At 38.2% G+C, this 7,926-nt stretch overlaps 1 protein-coding gene across 1 annotated transcript in view; it reads right to left on the bottom strand.

Moving 5' to 3' along the window:
- Window positions 1-7,926, bottom strand: part of PHACTR1 (phosphatase and actin regulator 1) — an 882,368-nt gene that overhangs the window by 862,519 nt on the left and 11,923 nt on the right. The gene's annotated exons all lie outside the window — the stretch shown is intronic.

Here is a 7,926-nt window from a genome sequence, read left to right as displayed (position 1 = left end):
ATATATAATTACCATTGTATGGGGTGAGCTGGTATCTCATTGTGGTTTTGATTCACATCTCCTTAATGGATAGTGACATTAAGCATCTTCTCATGAACTTGTTGGCCATTGGAATGTCCTCCTTAATGAAATGTCTGTTCAAGTCCTTTGCCTATTTTTGATTGGGTTGTCTGATATTGTTCTACCTTTTAATAGCTGTGTGATCCATCTGAGTTTTAGTTTTCTGTAAGTTGGCGTAAATACTGTCTAACTCATAAGTGTGTGATTTTTAAAATGAAATAAACATGCATTGCTTAGGCACATGTTTATATTTAAATATTTAATAAACAATATTTCGCTTTTCCTTTGTTTCTTTTATCACCTGTAAAATGAGCTAATAGACTGCAGTCCCTTCCAGCTCTAATGCTCTATTATTGAAGGAGTAATACTATTAAATGAAACATTGGAAGGATCTGGCCACTTGCTTTTGATAGGTAATGAAGGGCTGCATCTGGCTAGAACAAAAATAAAATCATATTGTGGTGATGGAGGAGAAAATATAACAATTCCTAAATGTCTATGAGGGAAGGCCCCCAATATAGATTAGGTAGATATTTTATTTTCATTTTGTTGTGTCTACAGATGGTTTGAGGACAGTAATCAGATTACAGGATATTAGTCAGAGATTCTGTCTAGTAAATATGGCAGAACAGATCCAAGAATATTAACCCAGCTGGCAAGCTACCCTTTGGGCAAAAACGTAGAATGGTTGACTTTTCTCTCTTAGCTCAAACTATGTCTGATTATTTCATACATCAATTAGAGTCAAACACCTCAAGGTACGAAAAATTTATTTCTCTTTTAAATTAAGACAGAGCAAATTAAAGGTAATGAATCTGAGAAATTTGATTTTAGGTTTTAGAAAATATGTATGTGGGTGTGTGTGTTTGTGTGTGTGTGTAAAAAGGAAGCAAGAATATTTACCAGATTGTAAGGAGTACTTATTTTCAGATGATGGAGTTAGTTAAATTTTGTAATTTACCTGGATTTTCTAAATTTCCTCTAATTATTATATGTTACTTTGGCAGAGAGAAAAGAAAAGTGAAGTATGAACATTTGAAGAAGTTCCCTTGAGGCTTGGGCAGACAGACCTCCATTCTCTGGAAATTACAAGCAAATCACAGACTCTAAAATAAATCCCAAGGGATAGAGCCCCACCATCCCATGTGATATTTTCCTAGATTAAAAAACATCCCTTTAAGAAGCTGGCTGAACCTAAGATTATAATTCTATACAATGAGTTCATTGTCCCATTTATATCTCAGAATATTGAGACATTCACCCTTTGCATGTTGGAAATATATGAACATCTGTTCCCATACTCTTGCTCATGGACATCTTTCCCAGTATTGTCATGGTCACCAATATGACTATGAGATGTAGTGGAAAGCATTCAAAGGATTCGGATTGTAATTCTGGCTCCATTATAAATACCTAGTGTGACCTCATGGGAGTTACTTAATTATTGGGAGCATGGATTACTTTATTAGTAAAATGGGCATTATACCTACTTCACGTGCTTCCTTTTTGAGGATTTTTAATATAAAATGCCTGACACATAAAATTTATATCTCCTACTTTTCTCCTTTTCTTTTGCAACTTCTGTGTGTATGTCCACGCAAAGATTACTGAGATAGCCAGAGTATGAGGCTAATGTAATAATCAGTTTTATGGTGATGTTTGGAGTATGGTCTTGCTTTCCAGACACAAGGATTAAATGGGCCAAGCCAGGTTTTTTTTTTTTTTTTCTCTGCCTGTCACCTAACAGATTTAATCACCAAACAATGCATAACCAACTCAATAGAACAGAAGATCTTACTGTGTAAGTTCAAAGAAAAAGTAAGGTCCATGTTTAATCAGCCAGAGCTGAATCTTTTTTCATTCATTCTTTCTGTGTGACATTCTGGAAAAAGCTATAGTTGGATAAAGTGTTAGGGCTACACTGAGCTTTTTTTTTTTTTTTTTTTAATAATTGCTTCCTTTAGATGGCCCCATAAATGTTAACTCTGAATTTTGCTTCTTACAAAAACACAAGCCAGAATTTGAAAAAAATATTGGCAATTTCAAATGCTTGGTTCACGTAAATATTTAATGGACTACTAATTTTAGGAACTAAAGCTATTGAGAAAACATTACATTTATAACAATACATTTAATTTAGAAAAGAAATGTTCCCTTTAAACAATCTCCCGATTCTCTAAATGATATAAGAGAAAAATAAAAGCCCAGTGCAACCACATATTAAGAAACAGATGAAAAACGTATTAGTGAAATTATTTTAAGCATTACCTATGCACATAGAATACTTTGGATGGTTTTCCAAGATCTCTGTACAAAGCTTTGGACCCATATAACTTATTTCCTACTGATAAAGTATGCCTGGGCATTCCATAGGGTCTCCAAATTCAATATGTTCTAAGTCAAAGTTGTCTTTGCTTCTAGTCTTGATTCTCTTCTCATTTCCCTTCTCTCAGTGAATGGCTTCATGATCCATCCAATGGGTTTAAGTAAAACATCTGGGGATCATTTGAAGCACCCTTCTCTCACTTAGTGTCTACTCAACCTGTTGTCTCATACTGTAAAAGGAGTCTTCTTAATATTTCCACGATTCCTCTCCTCTGCTGAATTTGCTCTGTTGACACCTTTGTTCAGGCTATCTTTACTTCTGAATGCTTGGGTCAGTGCAGTAGCCTCCTAAGGGTTTCTCTTGCTTCTAGTCTTACTCCCTCCAATCTGTCCTCCACATTTATGGCCTTTATAAAAATAGAGCTAACAACAGATCTCCTCTGTATGATATTCTTCAGTGGATTCAATATCAGGTTTGGAATTCCTTCATTTGGTGTACAAACCTTTGCATGCTTTAGCTTCTACCTACTCTTCTGGGCTCTTCTCTTGCCATTCCCCATCTCTACAATATACCCCTCTCTCTAGGCATAGTGTAACAGGTTAAGTTCACCTAATTATGAGGGGTCACTATGAGTTGGGGCCGACTCAACGGCACATACCAACAACAACATTCATATGCCCATGCCTTATCACATGCCATTTCACACTACCCAGAATTTTCTTTTTCCTCTCTCTTTCATAAATCTGATTCAAAATGCAGGTTAACTTTCATCTTGGAAGTCAATTTGGAAAGACACCTAGCTTTTCTCCTCAATATACACACACACACATATGCGCACACACACTCACACATACACACATAACTTTTTACTGAATTTGATGCCCTCATCTGTGGTTACGAAACTCCCAGTGTGTTTATTCTCCTAATGTTTATCTTTTGGGACTTCAATCATTGGTTTATTTATCTGTCCCCACATTAGCTAGTTAACTCCTTGAGCCCAGGGGATTTGTTCATTTTCAGTTTGAATCGCCAGCCTATGGTTAGTATTCAACTTGTAAAGTTTGAATGAATATATTCTTAGATTGGCATTATATTTCATTAGTTCACCTCTTTGCTCTCTACTTTCCTCACCATAAAAGTAAAGAATTAAACTAGTCAATCAATAGATGCCAGCTTCCAGACTTCATTCATTCACATCAAAATGTTTGTGAGCTTCAAAAATCAAACAAAATCAGATTACCATACTTCGCTCCCAAGGTGTCTGAGGAGAGGCCTTAGAATGCTTGTTTCTGGTATGTAACAAAGTGTGGGATAAACTGGTCAAGTAAGTCCCCTTTAGCTTTAGAAATCCTTCAAATGTTATATGTTTCCTACAGAATAAATTCCAAATCTCTTAACCTACTGTTAAGGTCTCTTTCCTGGAATCCTGCTTCCTTCTCCAATCTCAAGGTGATCTTCACCTTCTTGCACTATATGATTGTAGTAGTTAAGGTTATGTATCAACTTGGCTGGGCCTGGTTTTGAGTGGCTGGGCAGCTGGACATAGTTATTTACCATGATAAGACTGGTAATCAACTCTATGGTGGAATCTACTGTGAACCTTAGGGAAGTGATCTGCTTCCCATATATAAGGAGAAGCTTTGAGAAAAGTCTTGAGTTTTTGGCATATCTGGATCCTACATTTGGCCATGTCTTCATCTCAATGGCCTGCCATGTTGTCTGCCGATCTTGAGACTATTTCGGGACTTGAACTAGTGACCTGCCATATTGTTTTATGATTTTGGTACTGTGTTATTTTACTTGTCAACATTGGGTTTGTCAGCCTCAGCAGCCAGCAGCTTTAGTGGCTGGGAGCAAGTGGCAGAGATGAAGGCTAAAGTCAAAGGGCCTTCACCCAGCCTCTAGAGCTGGCACATTGAACATAGACTTCCAGCCTCCTAAACTGTAAGAGAATAAATCCCCATTTGTTCAAGCCATCCATTTGTGGTATATTCTGTTAGAATGGCACTAGGGAACCAAAACAGAATTTGGTACCACGAGAGTGGGTGCTTCTCTGACAGATATCTAAAGTGGAAACAGGAGAGGAGTGTGTCCTTGGACTCAAGATCCCTTCACAGAAACTGGCAGACACTGGCAGAGAGGCGGCAGCAACAGAGCTGACAGACCAACATGAGAAAGAGTGACAGGCTTACCAGCCCATGGAGGAGAAAGCTGAATGCCTTTGGGCAGGAGGCTTCCTGGAAGAGTGGATTGCCTTTGGGCACTAATTGGTAGAGAAGACCAGCATGAGATAGAGTAGCAGGCCTGCTATCCCACAGAGCAGAAAACTGAATGTCTTTGAGCAGGAAGCTGCCTGGTGGAGTGGGTTGCCTTTGAGCATCAATTAGCAGAAGCTGAGAGACCAGGGAAAATGGGAAACAGAGCTGCCTGAGCCTCAGAGGGTAGGACCATGGCCTCTAGGGGTAGAACCACCACAGCTTCCTAGGTTTCAGAGAGTCAGATCTTCACCAACTTGCTCCTGGAGTGTGGAGCTTCCATTCTTGAGGGCCAGTGGGATGGGGTCATAGCTGCTGCCCAAAAGTGAGGGCACAGGGCTGCCATGCCCAAGGGACAGAGGAACAGGACCTGCCATGCCAAGGGTGTGAGGTCGCTACTCAGATGGACTAGGTGATTTGGGCCACCCAATGAGGGAGATCTGTGTAGGTGCCAAGTTGACAAGGGGTGGAATTGTGGTAGTTAAAGTTATGTATCAACTTGGCTGGCCTTAGTTTTGAATGCCTGGGCAGCTGGACATAGTTATTCCCCATGATGAGACTGGTAATCAACTCCATGGTGGAATCTACTATGAGCAGCTGAGTAGCTGCCTTAGGGATGTGGTCTGCTTCCTGTATATAAGAAGCTTTGAGAAAGGTCTTGAGCTTTTTGGCCCATCTGGATCCTGCAGTTGGCCTAGTCTTCATCTCAGTGGCCTGCCATGTTGTCTGCCAATCTTGAGACTGTTTCCGGATTTGAACTAGTGGTCTGCCATGTTGCTTGATAATTTTTGGGCCTGTGTCATTTTACTTGTTGACTTTGGGTTTATCAGCCTCAGCAGCCAGAAGCTGTCTCAGTTAAGAGAAACCTCCAGCTTCAGTGGGCCAGGAGCAAAAGGCTGAGCTGAAGCCCAAGATTGAGGAGTCTTCATCCAGAACCTAGACCTGGCACTGTGAACTCAGACTTCTGGGATCCTAAACTGTAAGAGAATAAATCCCTGTTTGTTCAAGCCATCCATGTGTGGTATTTTCTGTTAGAGTGGCACTAGAGGACCAAAACAATGATCCAGTCATACTGAACTACTTATGGAAGGCACTGCCAAGCTTGCTTACTCAGCAAGGAGTAATTGCTATTATGCTAACTCCAGGTTGAAGCTTAGGGATCAACTCTTCCATGAGGAAGTCTCTGAATTCTCTTTCTTCTCTCTCTTAGAACCTATTCTTCCTTCCATTAGAGCATTTTGTACTCTACTTTATTTTCTTTGGGAGCTCTGGTAGCGTAGTGCCTAAGGCACTTGACTGCTGACCAGAAGGCTGGAGGTTCAAACCCACCAGCCACTCCTTGGAAGGAAGATAGGGCAATCTACTTCCATAGTGATATTGCCTTAGAAACCCAAGGAGGGGTTGCAATAAGTTGGGTCCAATTCGACAGCATATAACAACAACAACATATTTTCTTTAAGCTTCTTAAAGACACAGAACAGTCAATCTAAGAATGACCTTTCTTTTTCCTCATTGTGGCAATTTATTAATTCCTTAAGTAAATATTTATTGAGAATCAATGATGTGCCCAGAGCTTTTATTTACTTTATGTTATTATATCCTTATAATAATACTGCGGGGATTATCACTGTTTCACAAACATTGAAATAAAAACTAAGAGAGATGTAATCATTTGTATAGCCAATCACATGGCTGCTAAATGGCTGGGTTAGAGTTAGATTCAGTATTTTTGACTTCATATTTTTCACACTACCATGTTTTTCTTAAGGGAACAAAGTAAAGGAATAAAGAAAAAATATGATTTCAAATGAAATGTCTAAAATCAATTTCCTCATTCCTAAGTAAACAGTGATTCATTTAAATCACCTGAAAGTCACATTCTGATAAGCAGTAAAATCTAGAGAAAATTAGTAGTTTAGCTCATGTTTTTTAAAAAATAGTTGCTGTTGAGTCAATTCTGATTCATGGTGATCCCATGTGTGTCAGAGAAGAACTGTGCTCCACAGGGTTTTTAATGGTAAATTTTTCAGAAGCAGATCTCCAGACCTTTCTTCTAGTACTCTCTGGGTGGACTTGAACCCCTAACCTTATACTTAGCAGCCAAGCACAATAACTGTTTGTAACACTCAGGGACACTAGATTTAAAAAGCTTATGTTTTAAGAGCATCTTAAGGACACAAATTTCCAACAATAGAACTATAAACAATGTTCTTTCTGAATTTGTTAATAATTATATTTTTGGAATCAAAGTTTTGTTGCTTTTTCTTGTTCTTGTGTTTTAAGACATCTCATATCTCCAAAAGGCTTTGACATTTGAATTAGGAATGAATGATATCAGAGAAGATAAGTGATAGAGTGAGGTGGATGGTATTTCTGGGGATGCTTAGGCTCTGCCATTTTCCTATGATGTTTAATGAAATTAAAGTATAATTAACGTAAGATCTGACATTTACTAAATGTGTGTTATGTGCTGAACATTTTCCTTGTTGTTTTGTAACCACTGACCCTATAGGACAAAATAGAACTAGCTCATAGGATTTCCTAGACATTTTGCTTAGTATTTTGTATTATTTGTCCAAGGTTTCCAAACTTTAACCACTATCACTTTTCATGCTTTTTATTACATCTAAGTATCAGCTACACTGTTATTTACTCAATATTTTCCCTTAAATGGACTTTTATTGTTGTTGTTGTTGTTGTTGTTGTTATGTGCCGTCGAGTTGGACTCGACTCATAGCGACCCCTCCATGGGTTGCCGAGACAGTATCACTATGGTAGTAGATTGCCCAACCTTCCTTCCGAGGAGTGCCTGGTGGGTTTGAATTGCCAGCCTTCTGGTTAGCAGTCAAGTGCCTTAGGCACTATGCTACCAGAGCTCCTGGACTTTTATTAGACTTTGTTTTTTCTTCTTCTAAACAGTAGTTCCTAAGTAAACAGTGTTATATGTTTTTATATTCCTATTACAATTCTCCTATTTATATTTTTCTAAATCAAAATAAAATAAATACATGTATTACCTGAAAATCATATATTGTATTAAGGTTTGTAAAAACACTATTTTGTTTTATTTCATCCTCAGAATAACTATATGAGGTAATAACTCTTAGTGTCATCATTTTTATCCAAAAGGGAAAAATGAAGCAAAGAGATTAACTCACTTTCCTAATGTCACAAGCTAGAAGTTGACAGTCATAGTTTGAACTCAGATCTATGTGATGGCAAACCCAAATCACTATGATATTCTTTGTCTAATGTTGGAAAAATTATTTATACTCCAAATTTCAT

Source organism: Orycteropus afer, unplaced genomic scaffold (assembly GCF_000298275.1).
Source record: "Orycteropus afer afer isolate SDZICR_OR568_19922 unplaced genomic scaffold, OryAfe1.0 scaffold00012, whole genome shotgun sequence".
NCBI classification, from domain to species: domain Eukaryota; kingdom Metazoa; phylum Chordata; class Mammalia; order Tubulidentata; family Orycteropodidae; genus Orycteropus; species Orycteropus afer.
The sequence above is the reverse complement of the archived record's forward strand: the minus strand, read 5'-3'. Positions and strand labels throughout refer to the sequence as shown.